This window comes from Mus musculus, chromosome 1, assembly GCF_000001635.26.
Source record: "Mus musculus strain C57BL/6J chromosome 1, GRCm38.p6 C57BL/6J".
NCBI classification, from domain to species: domain Eukaryota; kingdom Metazoa; phylum Chordata; class Mammalia; order Rodentia; family Muridae; genus Mus; species Mus musculus.
Genome location: NC_000067.6, coordinates 157,109,162 through 157,134,775, shown reverse-complemented (window position 1 = coordinate 157,134,775; position 25,614 = coordinate 157,109,162). Strand labels below are relative to the sequence as shown.

Genomic DNA, 25,614 nt, shown 5'->3' with positions numbered 1-25,614 from the left:
GCTGTGCTGTGCTGTGCTGTGCTGTGGTAATGCCCTAGAAAGAAAGCTTCCTACAGCTTGCCTAAGCCACTGTGCTCCTCTCCTTCCTAACCCCCACGGGATTTCTCTTGTTTGGTTCAGGGAGTGGTGTCATCTCTTCATTCTCTAGCTGCGCTGTCTTCAGCTTACCCATCTCATTGTATAAAATCCAAGGATGCAGTTCTCAGATGTCCTTTTCTTTTATGCTACACATAGGTCTATGCGCCCTGGAATATTTCAAGTTATTTCTAATCTTGTGCTTCTTAGGAATTCAAAACAAAAAACAAACCAAATCAAAAACCCTAAAGACAACTTGAAAGACTACTTAAGGAGGAAAGTAAAGGCGAGTGGGCGTTTGCTATTTTTTGTTCACTTCGAAGCCGATCCATTTCAATGTGAATTCCTCATGACCTAAGACAAGCTTTAAGACTTCTTGGATCTGAAATAAGAGAAAAGTAGGATTGGGGATACAATTCAGTGAGATCCAGTCCCTAACCTAGCTCCAGAGAAAGAGAGAGAGAGAGAGAGAGAGAGAGAGAGAGACTGCCAGTGCTACTTCATGGCCCTCTGGTTCACTGTGCGCTAAGTCACTAATACATACACCTTTTATGTACATTTATACCATTTATTCTTAGCCTTCCTTCGCCTGTGTGCGTCTTGTCAGTAGCACCAGATACTCAGTGGTTCTCAATCTGAAGCTGAACATCAGACTGGTTTGGTAAATGTAAACACACACACACACACACATACACATGCATATGTACATGCACTATGTGCACACACACATAATGGCTGCCTCTTGAGTTCCATTACTTCATATTAACCTCTGAACACTATGTGGGGTGTTTGTAGCTGTGTCTTTTACCACCATTCCTGAATTTTGGATAAGTTAGCTACAGGTGTTTCCTTACATTCTGACAAAGCTAAGCAAGAGGTGGGGTTTAACAATTCAAACTCAGCTTTCTCATTGGCTCTAGTTTAATTCGTAAAATAACTGCTTCTAGTTTAGCATCTGTACTGGCTGGTTTTGTGTCAACTTGACATGGGCTGGAGTTATCACAGAGAAAGGAGCTTCAGATGAGGAAATGCCTCCATGAGATCCAACTGTAAGGCATTTTCTCAATTAGTGATCAAGGGGGAAAGGCCCTTTGTGGGTGGGACCATCTCTGGGCTGGTAGTCTTGGGTTCTATAAGAGAGCAAGCTGAGCAAGCCAGGGGAAGCAAACCAGTAAGTAACATCCCTCCATGGCCTCTGCATCAGCTCCTGCTTCCTGACCTGCTTGAGTTTCAGTCCTGACTTCCTTTGGTGATGAACAGCAATGTGGAAGTGTAAGCCGAATAAACCCTTTCCTTCCCAACTTGCTTCTTGGCCATGATGTTTATGCATCATGACTAAGACAAATTGGTACCAGCACAGTGGGGTATTCTTGTGACGACCTGACCATGTTTGGGGGAGGACTGTGGAAGGGCTTTAGACCTTTGAACTAGAAGAGCTGTTGGGATGTTAAGAGCTCTGTGGGATGTTGTGTAGGAACATTGCAGAGGGATCACCCGTGTGCTTTTTCTCTGGGCCTTTGAATATGTTGCAAAGAACTGCTAGGTAAATGTTAGTGTTTCTTCTTATCTATAACATTAGGATTTATAACAGATCATATCTAGGGATAAATGATCTGTAGACTACTTTAACCCTTGAGAAATGTACCCTCGGGTTATGTTCAATAATCTGTTTAATTATAATGATAATGCTATCAGTAGCTAATGTTGATTGAATACCAACAGTGTGCCGGGCCGTTTGCTAAGATTTTATACAGAATGTGCCATTTAGTTGTGATACCGACCATGTGAATTTCTTGAGAAATTGGGGTTTAGAAAGACTTGAGTTTCTTGCCCAGGTCACACAAAAAAAATAAGTGCAAAGTCAAGATTTAAACTTGGGTCGTTCTGACCATCCTGTCTTGACTAAATGAAGAGCTCAGGGAAAAAGTGTGAGGCGACAAAAAACTCTAAAGCTGTGCCAGCGTTGGTGTAGAGCATGGTGAGCTCAGTCTCCAGAGCTTTTTCTTTGTGTCTGGAGGGTGTGTGTGTGTGTAAGGAGTAGGATGTGCATGCTCTAAGATTGCCGCCACATCTGGCTTTTTTACGTGTGTTTTTCAGCTCAAATTCAAGTCCTTGTACCTGCAAAGTAAAGCATGTTGCTAATTGAGACCTCCCCTCAGCCCTGAGTCTCTTAACATATTGGTCTCAGCAATGCTGCTTTGCATTACCATCACCTGAATGACCAAAATTCAAAAAGCCAGACATCTCACCTCACTCAAAAGCTGGTCTTTCATCTCTTCTGGATCCCTCGTTGTTGGGATGGTAAAATCTGCTTTCAAGATTCCAAAGGAGTGCGCTGGAAACATGCTACCTGGTTCAGAAATAATGTTACTCATTGCCACTTGAATTTCCCAATTCTTGGAAGTTAGGGATACCCATTGGATACTATAGGTGCTACATGGTAACAAAGGGTTTCAAAGAGAGAAAGGGAAATGGCTGGACAGGACAACACTTGATTGAAACTAATGCCAGCAACCCCACCCCACCCTCACCCCACCCCCACCCCCACCCCCAAGAGAGTCATGTCTTAGAGCTCTCCTCCTATAGCCTGTGCATCCATAGGGAACTATGTCCACCTCTTCCGTGGTCTTCTGTTCCCTCTTTATAAATCTACTATACAGATGTTCATGGCTGTCTATTCTTGCTGCATTTCACCTTCCCCTGGGCTCACTGCCCCCAGAAAACCCCAAAGAAGTTCTCTGAACTAATAGAGAAATTCAGTCTTTGCTACATGTCCATCATAATCATGACAGAAACTACAGCCTCCCAGAAGGGTGTGCATCTTGCATAGCTTTTGCTAGCTTACAATGTTCCTTTGCCTAAGTACCTTGTTGTGTGGTCACAGCAACCCTCTAAACTGCAGGGTAGTTTTTACTGAGCACCTTTTGAAGATCAGAACAACCTCAGAACTGAGGGTACTGACTCCCCTCGCTACACTTTAAGTCACACAGCTTAAACCAGAATCTACATCTTCCTTGCTACCCCTGGTGCCAACGTTTCATGTTATCTTTCCTAAGAAGGCCCCCAAGTGTCCCCGTTGGCAGATGGTGAGGTTGGCAGACAGAAGCAGTTACCTGATTCTGATGCTGCTGGTTTCTTTTTAGACTCTGGGTAGTTAGGTGAGCTTAAATGTTGAGCCTGAGTGGTGGTAGCTGTGTCTCCTTTATATATGTCACTCTCTATAGTGGTCATAGCACCAGGAGGAAGAATAAAGGAATTATTGTCGATGTAGCCAGGAATCAAGGAATCTGATCCTGGTGACTGACTGTGAGCCAGAAAACAGGCAAGGGCAGCAGCCCTGCTATGCACAGTTGTTTTCTCTTGCCTCCCAGGCTCTCATTTCCCATCTCTGGAGTTGCTATACCATCACTCAGACAGTGCTCCAGCATCAGGAGGCTCTGTAAGGCTTGAAGCAATAGCATTAGGCTTGCCACAAATAAAGTTCCGGTTGATTTTCTTTTACTAGTACTCAGTCCAGAAAGCCCAATGTTCTAACATTACCTGATGAGCTGCCTTATCCAGAGCGTACCCAGAGCAGCCTTGACCCCTCCACCAAGGCATCACCCCACACCAAGCTCAGCCTCTTCTGAGCATGCGCTAACACTCTGGCCAGAGACTAGAAGTCCTCTGTTGCTGCCCCCTTCGGACCCCAAATCCTGTGTTTCTCCTTTTCTCATAATTGCCCCACCTCCAAACACACAAACTCATACCCCCACCCCTCACAACATTGTTTATTACTAAAAATTAGAAGTGATCTACTGTCTACGGAGAGAAGACTGCTTAAGTCAGTCACATTACACTCAGTGAACTACTATGCAGTATTTTAGAGAGTAAGGTAGATTTTGCATTTTAAATAAAAAATTCAACCCATGAAAGACATTGTTAATGTTTTTTCCTAAGGCCGGGCCCTAGGAAATTATTTTGTAAGTAATTTATAATAGTAGACTTCTAAATAAAATGATTATGTCCATATTTGTATACTGGTTTGTATATGCTTGGCCCAGAGTGTGACACTACTAGGAGGTATGGCCTTGTTAGAGTAGGTGTGTCACTATGGGCATGACCTTAAGACCCTCATCCTAGCTGCCTGGAAGTCAGTCTTCCACAAGCAGCCTTCAGACAGAGATGTAGAACTCTTAGCACTTCCTGCACCATGCCTGCCTGGACACTGCCATGCTCCCACCTTGATGATAATGGACTGACCCTATAAGCCAGCCCCAATTAAATGTCCTTATAAGTTGTCTTGGTTATGGTGTGTTTTTACAGCAGTAAAACCCTAAGTAAGACACTATGTATTCTTAGTCCCTTTATGAGATTCTAAGTGTAGAATGTCTGTAGGGAAGGATATGCCCATTTTAAAGCAGTCATACCTCAACAGCATGCCAGCCCCACCTGACAGCCTACAGTATTGGTCATGTCTGTTCTTCCTGCATTCTCATTATCACTGCCTTTAAATCTTTGCCAAACTGTTGTTAGGTGAAGAAATACATTTTAAAATATAACTTAAGTTCTTTTTTTTTTTTTCAAGATAGGGTTTCTCTGTGTAGCCCCTGGCTGTCCTGGAATTCACTCTGTAGACCAAGCTGGCCTCAAAGTTGGATTTATGTCTGTGGTTTCATGAACAAACAGTCCTTTAAATGTATTTGTGTTGTGTTTCTTGACCCGTGTCATTTGTGACTAATCTAGATCTAGTCTTCTTGGCCCTCCTCAGTTCATTGCTGCCTCAGCTACTCCCAGGCTTTCTTTTCTGGTGGACCTTCTCTCCACAGCCCACCTTTCCTCATCCAGAGACTTATAAACCTCTTTAACAAGTGAACAGATTGGTAAGATTCAGAAACACAGGAGTGGGGGAACACTCATAAGTATACTGTTAAAACATTTCCTTCTGATCTTTATTTTTTAAACCTTGGTTGATGCTTCTCTCACTATTAAAACTGTGAGATATAGATATAGATCCCCATGTCACCTACCACCTCTAGTAACTACAGATCTTAGCACTCTGCTCCTTTTCTGAAACTTTCTGTTGGTCCTCTTGACCACAGGTTCAAGGCCCTCAGAATGTGGCCACAGCCCTTTTCCCTTATCCCTGCTACTCCCTCCTCCACATATAACCTCTATGCTAACAACATCAGCCTACTTGGCAATCATTACACCTTTGTCCAGAGAAGGAGTCACTTTCTGCTCGTGGTTCACACTTCTCATACTCACAAGCTGTTCCAGTCCTCTCTATCTGTTCCTATCAGCCTGCCTTTGTCTAAAAGCAGGAGGCAAGTCCTACTCACCCTGCTTGAGACACACAGTATGCATAGTTCAAGACAAAGCAGGGGTTATTGCATAAGATGGAGTTCAAAGCATGGGAACAAAGGAAGTACAAACGGCCTCTGACTAGGAGAGTCTGTAATGTACACAATTCACAGCTAATCATCTGTCATCGTGTGTGGTGACATGAGAATGAGCCTTGTGGACCTACTAAGAAGGTAAGGACACTAAGTATCACTGGTAAGTTGAAATTAAGATGGGAATAACTATATTTACTGTCTGCTGGAACCAGAAATTGAGAGGTACTATATCACACTGACTCAAGAAAAATGGGATTCAGTGAGGTTAAGAAGGTTGGGAGCCAGGCATGGTGGTGCACGCCTTTAATCTCCACACTTAGGAATCAGAGGCAGGTGGATCTCTGTTAGTTCAAAGCCAGCTTGGCCTACAGAGTTAGTTCCAGGACAGCCAGAGCTGGACAGAGAAACCCTGTCTCACAAAGCAGCAGCAGCAGAAGGAGGAAGAAGAGGAGGAAGAGGAGGAGGAGGAAAGTTATGGAAACAGATGTAGTGGTACATTTCTGCTATCTCAGCAGTTAGGAGGTTGAGACAGGATTGCAATGAGTTAGAGGCCAGCTTAAGCTATAGAGTGAGGCCTTATCTCAAAAAAAAAAAAAAGGATAATGAAAGGGAAGGAAGAAGAATGAGGAGGGAGGGAGAGACGGAGGGGAAATTGGTTGTCTAAGGCTGTGCATAGTACATTTCAGAGCCACTGTTCCAGTCTTAACATCAGACTTCAGCTCTTAAAGGTGGATTTCCCTAAATCGTACCACCTTACCTCATCCTTATCCTTCCTGATCAAGGGAATGGGCTTAGATGCTGGGACTGTCCAGACAGGATTCCCTATAGAGAGGCTTGCAGTGCCACCTTGCCTAGCCCATGTGACTCCTGCACTCAGCTCTACACTTGGTAACTTGATATTTGGCTGCTGGTTCCCAGCCCCCAGTGAAGCACATGAGTACCTGTAGTAGTTCCTGGCAGGCTCCCAGCTGTCTGAATGCTGGTGTCCAGGCTCCAGAGTGCAGAAACATTGGGCCAATTTTGGATCTCTGCTGGGCTCCCTAAGACAGATGATGACTCTGTAGCTCGCTCTTTGGTCTCTGCAAAGTTCCACAGAATCTCTGAGCTGTAGGACTAGCTGAATGAGGACCCAGAGAAAATTGCTAACATGGGAACAACTGAAACATTGTGGCTGGAGCTGAGCCTTGTGGCTACCTCCCCTGTAGCCATGAGCCCACTTGGTCCAAAGACAAGCTCAGAGAAGTGACCAGTGGGCTCATGAACCCTTCTCAAAATCAAGGTACCTCCTGAATGTTCAGAGGTGGCCAGAGGACTTGTTGAAACCATCCCTTGAGGTTGGAGAGCTGTAAGGCCCATGGTAGTCGGAGTGGCAGTGGTGGTGTCACAGGTGCTGAAGTCATGGGTGCCAGAGCTGACCACACTTGGTTCATGAGTCACTTGCTGCGGGGTCCAGGTTGTTGAATCCAGTGCTTGAGATAAATCAATGGGGCCAGTGCTGGTCCCTATGGCAAGAGACATGGGTTATAGGGAACTGTGGTGCATAGCTTCTGCAGTACCATTGGCAAAGGATAACCTGGGGGCTCTGTCTGCTTCCTGGTGAACTGATCCACTTTCTTGAGGCACAGAACCAGTATGGGCTAGTGTCAAGGGTGCAAGATCCAAAGATTCACTCTGAGCAATGGCCATGAGCCTTTCATCAAGAATTGAAATACTATCTGGGGATCTGAGATACAAGGATGTGGTTCTGGCAGTGACCAGTGGTGATGTGGACTTTTCTTCCAGAACTCAGTTTTTCCCAAGGGCCCAAGGTTCAAGGACAAGACCTGAGAAATTAGCAGTGCTGTCCTAGGCCCATCTCCCAGAACCAAACTGCTTTCTGGGTGCCCAGGGCCCAAAGACAAGCTCAGAGGAGCAACCAGTGGGCTCATGAACCCTTCTCAAAATCAAGGTACCTCCTGAATGTTCAGAGGTGGCCAGAGGACTTGTTGAAACCATCCCTTGAGGTTGGAGAGCTGTAAGGCCCATGGTAGTCGGAGTGGCAGTGGTGGTGTCACAGGTGCTGAAGTCATGGGTGCCAGAGCTGACCACACTTGGTTCATGAGTCACTTGCTGCGGGGTCCAGGTTGTTGAATCCAGTGCTTGAGATAAATCAATGGGGCCAGTGCTGGTCCCTATGGCAAGAGACATGGGTTACATGGCATGCACTGGACATAAGACCTTTTCAAAGCCCTAGCCACAAGTCAGGAACTCCCTAGTATGCCCAGTGGGGTAGATCAGAGAGAAGATCATAGCTCCAAGCCCTGCTTTTCTGCCATACCTGGTGGTATTCATCCACTGAAGATAGCTGAGCAGAGAGCATTTTCTAAACCTATTTGAGTCATCACAAGTAAACAGTGAGCCTGAGATAACTGGATGGATGCCAGGTTAGACCTTAAAAGGAAAGCAGAAGGTAGTTTCTCAACCCAGATTTTTAACCAAAAGGAACCGTGCTTCTACCAGCTCTCAGAGATGACATTGCCACACAAGCATGCTGGCAGGTCCTCTCTCCTGCCATCCCTATTAAAGAGGCTGGATGGCTCCTGTTCCTTGTATGTTCATCACAGTACCAACCTTTACCTGGCTGACTCTAAGCACCATCAGAATGAGCCCTGCCTTTGCTTCGTTTGGAGGTCTTCATGGTTGTATTTGTCCCCATTGTTGGGTCTGACTTAGTCAATTGTCCTAACTTATAACCACATCCCAAAACCTCTGCCAGCACAGGATCGTACTCTAAAAAGGATAATGGGTCTACTGTGTTAGGCTTCCTTTCTCTGGCTGCTGAGCCTCCAAGGCCTCTCTGGTGAGCCAGGAGCATCACTCAACCATCTATCCCTCAGGAGTATTGCTCAGTCATCTATCCCTTTGGGTCCTAAGCCTTTATTTCTTCACCTGAGAAACTGCACAGCTTCTCAGGTCTCCTGGCCCTAGAGCTTCAAACTCAGAAGCCCACAAAGAAGGATGTCTTTGGTAAACCAATTCCTTATTTTCCTACCTTGGTTAGCCAAGCAGGAGGAGGAGGAGGCGACGATTCATTGGTGTAAGTAGTTGATTGCCACACAAGTGGCATACCCCACCTCTGTTCACTCACTAGCACTTCAGGGAGGGCTGCTCACTTGAGTTCCACCCTGGGTTGCTGCATGTAGACCAATTGTTTTCTCTAGTTTCCTAGGCCTAGAAGACCCTAGACAGAGCCAAAAACAGACTCAATATACCTGTGTTTGGCCTAGAGGTTGTCCTTGTAGGAACTCTAGGGGAGGAAGTATCAACAAGTGGGGGCATCTCTGCCGACTTCCGATGTCCAATGGAGGAGTCTGTGAGAAAATAGAGTGTAAGTGCAGGCCCTGTCACACCAACCCTAAGGGAAGTCAACAGACACTGCCAGGCAGCCTCCATCAGAGCAAAAACACTACTGCACACTGAACAAATCACTGGATGGATAGGTCCTCTCGCCTTTAATCTTAACAACAGCTCATCAAGGAGCATTTACAGTCTTACAGATTGTAAGATTGTAAGGCCAAGATTGTCTTAAAATCAAAGAGGAAAAGAAACAGCTACAAATAGGCAAATCCAGAGAGACATAAGTCTATTTTGGTTGCCAAGGGGAAAGTAGAACATGACCATGTAGTAAGGACATTTGAGGGTGATGGAATTGTCCTTAAGTTGGACAGCGGTGACAGTTGAATAGCAGGTAAACAGTAAAACCCACTGAACTGTACACTTCAAAAGTTTGTCATAACCCATGTGGACTCTCTCTCAACAAAGGTACAAAAGAAGGAGGGGTCCTGAGAGCAAAGGGCAAGAGAGAAGGGCCCTCACTGAGGAAGCACATTGTATACATACAAGATCCAGAGTCCCCTTCTGCCCTCAGATTCATAGTGATCATAGCTGCCATTACCTTCAGACATCCTATGAGGTGGATGTCCTCAATCCAAATTTGTAAAGTATGTTTTCCAGATGAGGAAAGGTGAACTCAGATTCTGCCTGTTTGCTAGAAAATGGTAAAGTCTACCTGATTGTAAAGTGCAGGTTCATGGTTACTTAATCTCTCTGATGACTAACTGTTGATGCTAGCAGCTAATGGCACAAGGCTGGGTGGGATTTAAGAATTACAACTCCCTTATAGTTCTGTCACCCTCAAAGCCTCCAGTGCTTGCCTAGGTCTACCCTGGGTATCCTCCACTGTCTAATAAATTCATTTTAACCTCAGTGATCCAAGGACAGTCTCACATACCATAGAAACAGATAAAAGGTTTCAGTTTAGGACAAAGCAGAGCATAAATCTGAGGTGGGTGATTTGCAAAGGTGCGGAGTCCTGCACACAGTCCTTGACCAAACATAGGCAAGTCCTGTAGCCACTCAGGGATGCTGGAACCCTGATCACTGGACCAGGTCAGATTTTTGATCTTTACATTGAAGTAGAGGCCAATCCAGGCATCATCATCATTTATGATGAACTTGAGAGTTTCTTTGTCCTCGTTGGTCACTCTCTGCAGATCGGCCAGGTCTGTGTAGTGGTTTCGACAGTAGTTCAGAGCCGAGAGCCATGTCATGGTTTGTTTAATCCGAATGAAGGTCTGTCCACCAATCTTGACCTCAGCTGGAGGCAAAGAATACAGAGACCACAGATCTGAGATCCAGGTTCTATGGCCTGTATCATCAGAGGTAAGGTTTGATCAAAAGCACTATATTACAGGGAAACTACCAAGTTGGAAGAATGAGATAAAGCAGCAGTAGCTGGTGTGCGGGGTGGGGGGCCATTGAAGAAATGGCTCTTCATATAGCTGTTTGGTTTTACAAGTTAAATTTATGTTTCAGTCACTTCATCTGTCCAATAAAAATAATAATACAGAGAGTCAGGATTGCATAAAACAACACATTAGAACTTAATAAAATGATAGGCACTATTTGAGAGACAGTAGTAGGTCATTCCTATGATTCCCTCCCTCCCTCCCTCCCTCCTTCCCTCCCTAGAGGGTGGGATCTCTTAGGAGCCAACCACATCAGTGCAGATCTGGTGGGCAGGAAGCATAGCAGGCTGTTTCCAGCAGATCTGCTATTCATGAGCTCAGAGAGAGAAGATAATAGTCTCCCAAACACACTACCTCCCTTTTCCAGGCTGAATTGCTGAATTCCAGGCTGAGTCTCAGAAACAAGTTCTACCCTGAGAGACCCCTTCAAGCCCATGCCTCTCTGGCTCCTAGCAATGGGAGTTTGGGAAAGGGTGTGAGCCACTGCAGCTCCACCTGTGTTGTCTCTGAATGTTTGGATAAAGAAAAGACTGTTTGCAGAATCTTGAGTCATGTCCTCCCGTTCAAACTAGAGCCCCTTCCTCCCCTCTGGCACCTGCTCTCCTCAGGCCATTAAGACATGCTTGTTTCCCTATCTAAATGTGACCCGGCACGCACACAAAGGTCAGAAGATAACTTGCAGAAATCACTTCTCTCTCTCTATCATGTGTGTCCCAGTGACTGAACTCAGGTCATCAGGTTTGGCAGCAAGCACCTTTACTCACTCACTGAGCCATCTCACCAACCCCAAAACCAACCTTTTAAAGTTACTCTATGTTATTCCCCTAGTATGTGCCAGCCTTGATGTGTGCCTTTGGACTACATGACTTCTTGATGTTCACTGTCATCCTGAGAAGTAGCCATTATTAATCTTATTTCACAGCTTAGGTGAAAGAGGTGATAGTTTGCCCCAAATTCAGTGTCAGGATGTGATTAAAGCACAGGTCTTGGTGCCTTGGAAGCCCTTGCGACTTCACTCTGTATTCTAGAACACTCAGAGCACGAACCGTAAATGTAAAGGTATTGACTCTATTCCTTTCATCATAGAATTTTTCTCTATCAGATAAGAAGAAACTTTCTTTTTAAACACCAGGGCAGTGTTGTTCAAGGGGCAGGAATCTTGAAGGAACTACCCCTCTCTAGGCAGAGACCTGAGTTGTGAAGGAGTCCTACCTACCCACTCATCACCCAACCCCTAACTCCCAGAGGAAGACCCATTGGCAGGCTTGCAACTAGTTACACACTACCAGGAGACCCAGAACTAGTTACTCTCCACTCTGTTCTTTCCAGGCTTGCCTCCATCAGTCCCTGGGTTTTCAGCCTGGGGACCCCAATGTAAAACAACAAGTCAGGGGGAAAAGGGAGAAGGCAGAGGGAACCATAGTGATCGACATCTGTCCAGGGAGATGAGCCCAAGGCAAAGTAAGGCAAGACCCCAGGAAAGGGAAGTCAAAGCCAGGTGTCTTACCTTCCTCTGGAAGAGTGGTCAGGTCCTTGACAGGGGACACCAAGGAGGCGTGGTGTCCTATAGCAGGGTCTGTAAAAACAGAAGCAGACTTCAAATTATGAGGTAGGGAATGAGAACTGCTGAGGAACCACCAGGTTAGAGCCAAAAGAAATTCAAAAGTAGCCTCACCCATTCTCTATTCAATAAATATAGATTAAGTTCCTATTGTATGCCTGGTACTACTCCCTAGGAAAATGACATAAACATAGTAAGCAGAGTCTTTCCTTTTGAGAATATGAACCACCAAGTCCCAACCGAGTGAGGACAGCTGCAGTCAACTGCAGAGAGGAGCCGTGTGGATTGGGGGACAGAAATGAATCAATACACCACAGCTAGAGAAAGGGCTGAGCAGTGGGGCCAAGGAGACCAGACAGGGCATTGTTGTCTATGAAAAGAATGATATTCCAAGTGCTTTGAATTTCTGCTGAGGATTTTGTAAGGAAGTTATCCAGTGTCTGTTAAAACTCACTCGGTTCAGACAACAAACGGCAGTGGCCACAGGGCAGACTTAGAGAAGTGAATGGCCATTTGACCCATGCACTCACAATGAACCTGCAGAACTGGAGAAAACAGTGTGATAGGAGAGTGTTGTAGTTGAGTTTAATACAAGGAAGCAAAAGGAAACGTATTTCTGCGGGATTTCTACTAGACTCCCTGGCCACCCCTGGAGATCTTTATATTCCCTTGGGATCTAGAGTTAAAGCCAAAGCCATCACGGGCTTCTGTTTCAAGGGCTTCATGGCAACCATGACTATGCCTTGGAGAAATGGCAGATTGACCTCCATGCCAGTATCTGGGCAATAAGGGTGGCATAGAATTGTACTGAGCCTTCGATGGTCAGGAAAGGCAGAAGTTGGCACGTTTACCAGGAAGCTGCAGCTCTGTCCACAACCATACATCTGTGTGACCTCTCCCACCAAGGTAGTAGTGTGGATGCCAAGGGGCAGGCAGTATAGGTAGAACACAAAGATGGGACATTCCCCCAGCAGCCAGCACCATGATGAGCTGATGGCTGATCTCCAGCAATGCCGTCTGGAGTTGGACCTACCCACACCTTAGCAAATAGCAAAAGGTCTCATGGAAAAAATGTTCTCTCTGCCACCAAGTAAGGCAGTAGACCAGACCCTATACCTTGTCAGTCAAGACCTCGAGGTCTGCTTTCATTTCTTCATGGATAAATGACCTCCAACCTATCTTTCCCATTTTCTTCCTTGCTCAAATCTTTAAGTGGCAAATGGCAGAAGAGATTTAGTGGAACATTCCAGATTTTATTTTCTCTATCCTTATTCATACCCAGTTCTTTGGTGAGGTGTTGGGGATTGAGTACAGAAAGGCTAAGATCACAGAGGAAATAAATATGAAGAGGGTGAGGGAACATCCAGTCACTCTCATAGATGTCACACACACACTCACACACAAAACACACACTCACACACACTCTCACACACATACACACAAAACAGAAAACACACACTCCTTTCCCACCCCTATCCCCCCCCCCCAAAAAAAAAAACAAACAGTCCTGAAGAGAACAGGCCCAGAATACTATTCTGCACACACCTAAATAGCAAATGAAGGGCTTCTGGTCTGTGCAGGGGGAAGCTCCCAGGGCAGGTAGACTGTACCATGAATACAGAGTAGCACAGAGTCCATCCCGGAAGACAGGCATCGTAGTAGTCCATGTTGGCATAGTAAAGATGGAGCCACTAGACCAGCTCAGGCCAGAGATGCGCACATCATAGAAGAGGCCGATCCACGCGTGGATGCTGCTGGTGTAGGAGTAGACTACCATGATGCTCACTAGGCTGTTCATGCTCTGCAGGTCAGCAAGGTCAGTGTAATGTTCCTGGCAATACCACATGGCCTCTTTCCAGGTTCGAGGCTCATCCACCCGATGGAAGGTCTTGCTGTTGCTCACCAGCTGGAAGGCTGGGGCAGGAGAAGCTATCACTACGTGACTACCTACCCTCCCCACTTCACCGTTGTCCCCAACAGATCTCAACCACACCACAGTAGGTCTTTTTTTCCAACGTACCCCCCACTTCTGACCTCCACTCATACCCAACTCTGCCTCTGGACCTTTCCGTAGACTGCTATCTTGGCTCAGAAGGACAACTAGTCTTTTATTCTTTGACTTTCTCCTCTCCTTTGCCTGGTGAACAACAGTCACCATCAGTGTTCATTATGCACATGTTCGTTATGCATATGCCATTTAGCTCACTGAGGTTTTCTGAGGACTAACTGAGGCTTCATTGTATCTGTTTTACAGATAAGGACTCCAAGTGACAGAGAGTTGAAAAAGGCCACTAAGTGGGAAGTAGAGAAAGCCAAGACTCCAAAACACTAGAGCATGGCTCCCATGTCCAAACCCTTAACCACAGCATAGCACAGAATAGCTTCTGTACCAGGAATTCTAAGTGGGGATTATACTTTAGAGTCGCCCAAAAGGTATTTCAGGTGTGCTCCAGCATAGAGTAGGGATATGCTTGCTGGCGCCAGCATCTGAGTTTTTCAGATTCCTCTGGGAAAGAGAGCTTAGTCTATTCATGTTGTCTCCACCAGGCAACTTGGGAGATGGAGAAAGCCTTATTCACCATTATTTCCTCAGCTTTGATCTAGACACACCAAAAGTGCTCTATGTGCCAAAGGAAAGTGAAGAGATAGAGAAGAAGGCAAAAGGCAGAAAATTTCTCCAGGGATCCCTCCCATACCCTAACATCCCAGTATTTACCCCTTCCTTCCCTCCCTGGCTCCAACTAACTGCTTCCCGGCTTCTAGCAAAGGGGTGCTTAGCCATGGCTCTCCACCCTGCAGAGTAGAGGGAGCTAAGAGGCTTGTTGTTGAGGGCTCTGGGACCCTAAAACACAGAAAACTAGCTGTGAGTCCGGAGACCAGACTAGATACCGAGGGCCAAGAATGCAAGACATAGCGGGGACACGAGAAGACTGACAGGCACTGGCCAGGAGTGACGTTCTAGCACCCGCCAGAGCCACTGAAGCTGCCTGTCACCGAGTACAGCTGAAGGACCCTTATGTCCAAGAAAGAAGGGAAAATCATTTTTTTTTCTATTTGTTTTGGTAGTATATACAATTCCCTTTGATTTTTTTTAATGCTACTTTATTTAATTCTTAAAGCTCTTGCTATAGCCCACTAAATTGGTTTTAGGAGCTAGTGGATCACAGCCAACAGTTTGGGGGGAAAAAAAGCCATCAGTCCCTTGAAACCCACAACAAGCCTGGGACTCTGTAGACCTCTCTGTCCATCCATGAGCCAGGGCCCTCATTTTATGTGGTCCTGTCTCAAGTGGACCTTTCTCACTTTATAGTCCCTGGAATCTAATCTTACAGCAAATGTTGTCAATGATAGCAAGCTTTCTGGAATTCTCCACTTCTAACTGTGTCTTCTGTCACTTGGGCCCAGGTTGTCATCTTCTGCAGGTCCAGTGGCTTACCCAGCTTCCACCTGGAGAGCTCCACATTTCATACTCGGTGAAGGGGGGCTTTAAGTGGGGACCAACCTGCTGCTCTCATTGTTCCAGTCTCGTGCTCAGTGAGGGCGTCTTCTAAGGGGATCATATACCACTGCCATGCTTAGCCCTGGCCTCAGCCCAAGAAGTAAACCCAGCCTGTGTCATGCGCCTGCACGCAGCAGCTGGCCTAGAGCTGATCTGGCTGCCAGGGACCTGGTCAGCTTCTCCCTGTGCTGTTCCTTCCCACCCAACCCCCCCCCCACACACACACACACCCAGAGAACCTCCACACCCCAAAGACCCTCACGGTGCCTCACCCCAGTTCTGGCCCTCTGGACATGCTGTTTTGGCTATAGTTCTGTGCAATGGAAGATTGTGGGGATAAGGAAGGCAACCTCACTCCCCAACCTTGGAATGATGGCTGAAACTCACTTATCTCTTTCCAGTGTTTCTCCCAACCAACCTGGAAATCTGAGGGCCTCTGGGGGTGCGTGGAGCAGTGTACCCTCCTCTGGGCCCAAGTGGGGTCTCACCTATTGTGCAGAGAGAGAGTAACAGCCATGCAGACAGCATGGTGGCGGCCTGGTAGAAGCTTCTGGAGTGGGTGTCCTTCTGGAAAGGCGTGTTTTCACTTCGCTCTCTTCTCTTTCCTATCCAAATTGACAGATTTTACTAAGCAAATACTGAGTGCATGCTGTTTGCTAGAATACAGCCTGAACAAAGCCGGAAACATGCTTTTCCTAAACTTTGCAAAAGCACCATGGGCCCTACCACTAATAAGCAGAGGGGTGACGGGGAGCCAGTCCTTGGGGCTGGCTGCCATTAGAGGGGAGGAGTAGGACAACAGATTGCCAGGTTAGTAGACACTTGGGGTCCTGGGGTTGAGGGGAGCTAGCGACATAGAGGAAGAGGGAAAGAAGGGACTAAGGGAAAAGAGCTAAACTCACCTCTCCACTGCCCACCTCACAACAACCATAGCAGAGAGGCCGTCGTCATCTCTTTGTCCCCTTAGTGCAGGAAAAACGGCTGTGCCTCTGAAATAGCTCAATCAAAGCCTCATAGGGCAGAACAGAACATTGATTCAAGCATAGGACACCAGAAAGCATGACATGGGATGATGCCCCCCCCCCACAATTCCCACACAGGTCAATCAGAGACCCATCCCACCCCAAGTCTAAATCTGGATCCCAATACAGCACAGTCTAGAGACTGAGGAGCTTGCTCTGGAGAACCAAAGCAGCTTGCTTGTATTCTGTCTGTCTGTCTGTCTCACCCCACCCTCATTATCCCCAAGATCTCTCTCTCTCTCTCTCTCTCTCTCTCTCTCTCTCTCTCTCTCTCTCTCTCTCTCTCTCTCTCTCTCTTCCCCCTCTCTCTCCCATCCCAGCCTTATTATCCCTAACCCACCATGGGCTGGGTACCCTAGAGGACTCCTTTCTTCCGCCCTCTGCACCTCCCCCCACCCACCCACCCAGGCACTTTTGTAGACACAGCAGCAGACACGGACTGGCTAAATGGGCAAAAAGAAAGTACAATGCAGATTGTCAAAGCTTGAGCAGTGATGTTGTGCCTCCATGTGTTCCATCAGTGATGGCTGCAGGTGATTTCATCCCAGTGGTAGAAACAGCTCATGTCAGGGTGTCTTTAGACCACTCTCTAATGAGAGGAAAGCCTGACCATCTTGATCTGGAAAACACTTGCTCTAACAGTGCCATTCGCAAAGGATTCTGGTCTAAGGGTCTTCAGTGAACAACACTGCTAAGCGCCAGGCTTCTCATGCCCAGAGAGGAGTGAAGTGGGGGTATAAGGGTCTCCTCAGCGTGACCCAGGGGCATCAAGTGGCACTCCAAGTGGTGATTCAACATACCTTCTCTTTCCTTTAAACCCACACTCTTGAGAACAGGGACTGTGCCCAATTTACAGAGCACTCACCTACCCTACCACTCAGCCTTAGATTCCACAGTCCATCTGTAAAAACTTGCATGGCCAACCAGGAAAGCACTCAAGAATCCAGGCTTCACTCCTTCCTTAGGGGCAGGTAAAAGTCACTCCTTAACAGTGACAACCCAGTGTGTCCAGCTGTGTCTTAGCCATGCCCCTCTTCCAGAAGGAAACCGTACGCCATGGTCTGGCCTCACTGTACGATGAGTTGAATTACAGACTTGAGAGAGGTTGGTTTAGGGCCATAGCCAAAAGGGGCTGAGGCTCAGTGCTAGAGTTCACAGTCTTGAGAGTGAGGAAGAGCTCAGAAGGAGAGTGGCAGGGTACAGCTGTACCTGAGGCCACATCAAGGAATCTGGAAAACCAGAATTGTCCTCTTAAAGAATGAATGTTGTGTGACTTTTTCTGGAGAGATGTCAACAGCTGTTTACCCAATAAGGGACAGTGACAACAGACTAAGGAATCATTGCACACAAGTCTAGCTTAGGGCAACACTGTGTCTATTTGGGGTTACCTACTCTGTCCTGGGTTACTCAAAGGCAACTACATCACTGAGAAAGTTCACCCCAGCATGGGTGACAACTTACAAAACCATACCCCTGGTATGGTATCAAAACCTGCTTCTTCCCCAGCAATTGCCACTGCTTATGTAACTGTGGCCAAGGTCAGGAGTGACAAGACTGGGGAGAAAAGAGCGGTGCTCCAGGAGGCAAGAGAGACAGGCCAAGGGATGACGGGCAGACAGAACAGAGAGGCCTGGTAGGGAGCAGGAAGACACAGAAGGGGCGGTCACCAAGACAGCCCAGGAGGAGTCTCTTTGATGTCAGGGGCACTACTAAGTTCCCTCATGTACAGCTTCCATCTTTCCAGTTGTCTGAGTACTGAGGTCTGAGGGAGACATGTGTTCTATGTGTGAATGCTCCATTACTTCTGCACCAGGAACCCTCAGAACCACTGAGAACAGAATGTGTTATCTATAGAGATTCAAACCTAGTGAGGCCAGTTTAGCACACATAGAGCTCAGGGGAGATGAAAACTTAAATCCAGTCCTAACTGCTGTTTCAATGACAAGGCCAGAGAATGGTACACTTGGAGAGATGGAGGAGACAGAGGATTGATCTGGTATGCAGCACACGTGCTGGGACAAGGTAGGCACTCTGTGTGCTGGAAGGGGGTATAACAGCATCCTTTGCTCTTAATCAGTACTTAGGTAAGAATAACTAACATTTATATATGAGAGATTTGGCAGATAAGTATGGCCTACCCTAGTGTTTGACTCAATCAGAGTTGTCTTTCACGGACTTCTTTGCTCTGTCTGCCCTTCCTCCTGGGCCTGTCCCTCCTGACTTCTGTCTCTCTTCCCCCATCTTGTCGCTCCTGGCAGTGGCACTTGTGGCCTGGCATCCAGTCATGTGTCCCTTATGCTATCTTTTTCTCAGCTTCAAGTTGAAGCTCAGAGCCCCAGAAGGTTTTCTCACGTATTATATGTCCAGGACCGTGTCAGCTATGAGGGGGAGGAGTAGGGGAAGGAAGGGGAAAGACTCCAGGGTAGGGTCAGTGTATAAAACAGGGCTGCTGGCAAAATGTACTCTGGGCTGAACACATGGGGTGTGGAGAAGGCTGCCTTGACCATCTTCATGCCAGAAAAAATAATCTGCTCAGTGAAGGCTTAAATAGAAAGGCACTAGATCCCCTCTTTTGAATGACCACTCATTTTGAAGTGACAAACCTAAGAATCTATTAATTGTCACTACCCTAGTTAGCTTTAACTGTCAACTTGGCATAATCTAGAATTTTCTAGGATTAATATCAAGGAAATAACTAGATCAAATTAGCCTGTAGGCATGTCCATCAGGGCTTGTCTTAATTGTTCATTGATATAGCACAGTATAGCCCACTGTGGGTAGCACCATCCCTTAGGCAGGTGGTTCTGAACTATATAAGAAAACTAACAATATAAACCTACCTACTGTTCAGCAAAAAACATCTTCCATAATTCCTTCTGAGCTTCTTTGGCTGTGAAATGAGTGTCCCGGTGGAAATAATGCTGTGTGGAATAGCAATCAGGACGACTTTCAGGTTTCTGCCTTGGGTTCCTCAATGATGATCTGTGACCTGGAATTGTAAGCCAAATAAACCCTTTCCTCCCCCCCCCCCCCCCCGCCCCTGTGATGCTCCAAGGTACCATAAACAAGGCAACTTTAAAAAGAAAAGCATTTAATCTGGAGGCTCAGGGTTCCAAAGCGTTAGAATCCCTGCTCATCATGGCAGGAAGTTTGGCAATAGGCTGGCAAGCATGGTGCTAGAGGAGTAGCTGAGAGCTTACATGTTGAGTTAGCAAATACAGGGAAGGAGAGGCAGGGGGACTGGTGTGAGCTTTTGAAACTATCAAGCCCACCTCCAATGAGACACTTCTTTCAACAAGGTCACACCTCCTAATCCTTCCCAAACAGTTTGACCAAGCATTCAAACATATGAGCCTGTGGGGGTCATTCTCACTCAAACAATCACACTTTGAGTTGGGTATTTTTTAATCACAGAAACCTAAGTGAAAATAAAACAGTTACTAATTGGAAGTCTACAGCATTTCCATAGGATGCGTCTTCATGGGTCCTACACAGACAGGACTTAACAAAGACCTACAATTAGCAGGTGCATACAAGTACCCATCCTTGGCTGGTTTGCCTGCTGGGAGGGCAGCAGCAGAGGCAGGATTTCCAGCAACTGTCAGAGCTACCTTAGAGAGGAGCTGACTCAGATGCAGCTGGCACCTGCTCTCCACACACTCCAGCATCAAGGAAGTTTCTTCATGGTGGGACTGGGAGCCTAGCAGATGCCAAATTCGTTTCCAGCTCATCAAAGTGGATTTGGGTGTGCGATTTTTGGCTCTGAAGCTGAACCACATCACAGCAGCAACATAGTTTGGCATTAAGCACAAAAGAAATTTGCAATCTATTGAATTCAAGCTCCAGAAAACCAGACAGCCCCTTTGTGAGTATTCTACTGATGTTTCCTGCCAAGAGAAGGAAAGAGTCTGCAGCCTACATAGAGCTTTACCATGTAGGAAGGAGCAAGCTTGGTCAGAAACGCCTAATTATTTGTATGCAGACTCTCCCGTTCACAGCTTTGTCACCTGGAGAGCCTCCTGGTTGACAGTACCTGTGCTGGAACCCACCCCCATCTGTGTGTGTGTGTGTGTGTGTGTGTGTGTGTGTGTGTGTGTGTGTGTGTGTGTGCATGTATGTATGTATGTGGGTGTATGCATCTGTCTTCTCCCTCCTTCTTTGGCCCTCTCTACAGTGACACTCAGAACTTGACATTGGCTCCTCTGACTCTAGTCACCTGTAAATGTTAACTCGGCTCTTGTGACTCTGGTCTCTAGCACCTTCTTACCCTTCATCACTGCCATGACTTTAAGAAAGATGTTCTCAGGGTCCTTTCAGCAAAATCTTGCTGGTGTATGCAATGGTATCAGCGTTTGAAGGCTGATTATGCGATGGATCCCTGGATACGGCAGTCTCTAGTCCATCCTTTTGTCTCAGCTCCAAACTTTGTCTCTCTAACTCCTTCCATGGGAGTTTTGTTCCCAAAATTCTAAGAAGGGGAAAGAGTCCACACTTTGGTCTTCATTCTTCTTGAGTTTCATGTGTTTTGCAAATTGTATCTTGGGTATTCTAAGTTTCTGGGTTAATATTCACTTATCAGTGAGTACATATCATGTGAGTTCTTTTCTGATTGGGTTACCTCACTCAGGATGATGCCCTCCATGTCCATCCATTTGCCTAGGAATTTCATAAATTCATTCTTTTTAATAGCTGAGTAGTACTCCATTGTGTAAATGTACCACATTTTCTGTATCCATTCCTCTGTTGAGGGACATATGGGTTCTTTCCAGCTTCTGGCTATTATAAATAAGGCTGCTATGCCGGGGCCTGGCAAACACAGAAGTGGATGCTTACAGTCAGCTATTGGATGGAACACAGGGCCCCCAGTGGAGGAGCTAGAGAAAGTACCCAAGGAGCTAAAGGGGTCTGCAACCCTATAGATGGAACAACATTATGAACGAACCAGTACCCCCGGAGCCCGTGTCTCTAGCTGCATATGTATCAGAAGATGGCCTAGTCGGCCATTATTGGGAAGAGAGGCCCCTTGGTCTTGCAAACTTTATATGCCTCAGTACGGGGGAACACCAGGGCCAAGAAGTGAGAGTGGGTGGGTAGGGGAGTGAGGGTGAGAGGGTCTGGGGGACTTTTGGAATAGCATTTGAAATGTAAATGAAGAAAATACCTAAAAAGAATGAAAGAAAGAAAGAAAGAAAGAAAGAAAGAAAGAGAGAGAGAGAGAGAGAGAGAGAGAGAGAGAGAGAGAGAAAGGAAGGAAGGAAGGAAGGAAGGAAGGAAGGAAGGAAGGAAGGAAGGAAGGAAGGAAGGAAGGAAGGAAGGAAGGAAGGAAGGAAGGAAGATGTTCTCTAGCCCAGCCCAGGCCCTAGAACCCCTGCCAAGAGAATAAGACTCACGCCTTCTGGAATCCTTTCAGATCCACTCACCCTCACGGTGCTAAGAACCTTAGTGGTAGAATGTTCTAGAGAATAAGATAATCCAGATGTGAATGTCATTGTCCAAACTGATGGACAGGAAGCCAGCCAGCAGTCAGTTTTTCTAGGAATGACTCTCTAGAACAGATCTAATGTGTGTTCCCCTTTGGATCCCATTGGCTATAAGAAATGGTAACACTTCTCACCCCAGCTCAAACTCTCTTTTTCTTCACACTTTTCCTGCCAAATTAGAGACTAGTGTGGAGCACAGCATGTGTATGCCTTTTTCTCATTATACTTTGTCCTTTACATTCCAAGTTCTTTCTGGGAGACTAAGGGTCTTGCTTGAACGTATCACCCACAGCAAAGACCCCACAACCACTACCACAGTCTGCTTACAGTCTCATCTTCTATGGGCTACTTTCATGCATTCAAATATGTCCTTCGACCCTGCTACTTTAGGGAATCTCTGTACTCACAAGGCAGACCCATCCACCACAGAAGCAGCCTGCATCATATAGAGGAAGATGGGCCAACCTGGGACTCTCTTCAGGGACACTCTACTCTTAGATGGCAAGTCTTGGTGATGTGTCTTATCGCCCCGTAGCAGGGAGCATGCAACCGTCGCCATAGCAAAGAGACACAGCATATTATACCCCATGGGGGAAGGTAGCCACACCAGGATTGCCCCTGTGAATTCTGCCCCTCAGAGAGATCTGTTCCCATTGCTCACCCTGTCATCCAATAGCAGAGACCATGCAGTCACTCCTGGCGGACTTATACCCAGTTCTGCTTAGGCACCAATTGTGGAGACATGAACAAACATGGTTTTGCCTTAGACAAGGCATCAACGACAAATCAAGAACACTTCTACCCAAGTCTAGCTTGGGAAGCAGGGAGTTCATGGCAGCACTAAGAGGAGCACAGGCAAGGGTGTATTCATAGGTACATGGGTAACTTAACAGCAGCCGCATACTGAAGAGTCCATTTTAGCATGAGGGGTGACACAAAAGCTGTATCCATGGAGATCTTTGCTAAGCTAGCAGACAACTCTCCAGGAGTCTTCTGTTCCTCAGTGTCATTTATATAACCTCAGGGGAGCAGGGATGGTAGCCTTAGGCTTCCTCAGCTGAATAAATTCATTAGCTTCCTTAGTCTTTTAAATATATATGTATATATTCATTATTTATTTAAATAAGAATAAAATTCATATTTAAATATATAAAAATAAATATATAAAATGTTTATATAAATAAAATTATTTATATGTATATATATATATACATATATTTTTTTTTTTTTGCCTGCATGCAGATCTGAGTACCACATGCATGCCACACCCCGAGAGGCCAGAAGAGAGTACCCTAAGAACGAATGAAGTTATAGGTGGTTGTGAGCCACCATGTAGGTACTGGGAATTGAACCAGGGTCTTCTAAGAGCAACAAGTGCTTCAAACTGCTCTCTCTCCAGATTTAGTGTCTTTAGTCTTTTTTTAAATATAATAATCTTTATTTATTATGTATATGAGTACACTGTAGCTGTACAGATGGTTGTGGGCCTTCATGTGGTTGTTGGGAATTAAATTTAGGACCTCTGCTCACTTCAGCCCAAAGATTTATTTATTATTATAAATAAGTACACTGTAGTTATCTTCAGATGCACCAGAAAGGGTCATCAGATCTCATTACAAGTGGTTGTGAGCCACCATGTAGTTGCTGGGATTTGAATTTAGGACTTTCAGAAGAGCAGTCAGTGTTCTTACCTGCTGCGCCATCTCGCCAGCCCAGTGTCTTTAGTCTTAAAAGCCTCTCTCCTCCCTTGAAGAGTGGATTTTGCCTTATGTTCCAGTTGGGCATTGAACTTGTGACAATCTTTGTGTCCACTTGCCAAGTGATGGGATTATAGACATGAACCACTACACTTGGTTTCTTTCCTCTTTCTTAGGAGAAGCGTGGCCACATTTCCCAATCTCCTTTGGTAGTCAGCTGTGGCCTCTCAAGTTCCAGCCCCAGGACAGATGTGAGTGTGACTGTGAAGGATAAGTAGGGTAGATACCAGGACAAACCATGGAACCTTCCCACCAAGCATCTTCAGTGAACACCACATGAGACAGTCCCTTAAAGCCTGGTCCAAAATGTCTGTGGTGCCACTCACTTTTGTTATGTCCTCGACAAATGGGAATTCAAAAGTGTGGATAGTTAAGAAGTAGAAACGGGGACAGCAACAGTGAGCTTTAGAGAAAGGGCCCTGAAAGAGCTAGGACAGAAATAAATGCTGTAGTTTCTTTGGATCCTGTCCAAAGACAAAGCATTAAGTCAGGAGGCCCCAGGAGTCACCCCTGACAGGGCAAGCCTGCTGGTGGCTCTTGTGTTATCCTGCACCATAGGCTGTTGTGGTTGGTGGCGGAGCAGTAATGGTTCCCCTGGGACCTGGAAGACCTGGCAAACCTCCTCGACCTGGTGGATACACAAACGCGAATAGTCAGCAATCCTCACAGGACACCTTGGCTGTGAGTTTTCACCCCTCCTCAAGTGCACAGAAATAGCTGGGGGTTTCCAGTGATCTGTGTACTCCGTGCTTATTTCTTAAACAGTTCAGATAACATCAGCAGATGGAGGTGGGGTTTTTTTCCCTGCAGAAACAATGTAAGCAGACCATAACTATAGATGGTCTGATAAACTATTTATTGGAAAGATCAGAAGTTGCATACTAGTCAAAGTATAAATGATAAAAGACATCTTCACCCAGTTGGTTCCCCAGCTCTATTTAAGGACACACCAGTAACAATAATGATGTGTTGTGCACCATGAGAAAACACAGCCGTGTGTGTGTATGTGTGTGTGTGTGTGTGTGTGTGTGTGTGTGTGTGTGTTGGTTTTGTACTCTATAAAGCAGGTTTCCACCCACTCAGAGTGATTGTTTTCTATCTACTTGCCTCATGTATAGTCTGGTATGCCCTTAGGTGTATACACACACACACAGGCTAGAAGGCAGCTCATGTGTAACATCTGGCCTGTTGAGCAAAGGAATCAGAGCAGCTCTCTGAGGCTCTCAGGCCAATGGAAATGAAATGGCCATGACTTTAGGCCTTGAAACTGTTCAGCTGAGCTGTGGTTCCTTCATTTACATGTGGGAAAATGAGGCCCGGACAGCTCAGCCCACACTCCCTCTCCTTGCCTGGACCAGCATGAAGCATACCGTTCTCCTTTGGTTGGAATCGAGTGAGCTCCAAGGCTGTCAGCAGGGAAGGGGCCTCATTGAAAATCACCACCTGGGAGATGAATCTAACATGGCTGTAGGTGGCTCTGGAGGAAGATGACCCTGGGAGGACCCTGCAGCTGCATGGAAGCAGAAGAGTCCATGTGGTGAGTGGTATCTGGGGTGATGCATAATTCACACATCTCCTCGGTTACTTCCTGTACTGGTGGGCTACCTGCCCTTAGAAGGCTCAGGCTGACTCCTCTGTACCAACTGTGGCCCTTGAGATGGGAATATGGAATCCCAAGTGATGAGGAGAGAAATCAGGTTCCCCAACCCAGATTCTGAGTCCTGTGAGGCCCCAGGAGATGCCATGTGCCTCCAATACTCCATGTTCAACACAAATCACAGCTATCTTCTGTGTTACACACACACACACACACACACACACACACACACAGAGTCTTCCTGCCTTAAGTACTATTCAATATTTCTTCTAACCCTCTTCCAACATGAAAAAAGAATCAAGAGAAGATGTGGATTATAGGAGTAGAGAGGGCGTGCCAAGGAGAAGCCAGACATCTGCAGCAGCTTCTACTAGTCAACGAGTGAGGCCTCCTGCATTAGGAACCAAAACTTGACTCCACCCAAGGTGTGTGTCTTAGGGTTTTACTGCTGTGAACAG

The 25,614-nt window shown here is 46.3% G+C and overlaps 1 long non-coding RNA gene across 1 annotated transcript; it reads right to left on the bottom strand.

Moving 5' to 3' along the window:
* Window positions 1-4,790: 4,790 nt before the first annotated feature.
* On the bottom strand, window positions 4,791-13,821 carry Gm30694 (predicted gene, 30694). The gene has a single exon (NR_165831.1). It is a non-coding gene; the product is annotated as a predicted gene, 30694 (long non-coding RNA).
* Between the last annotated feature and the right edge of the window lie 11,793 nt (window positions 13,822-25,614).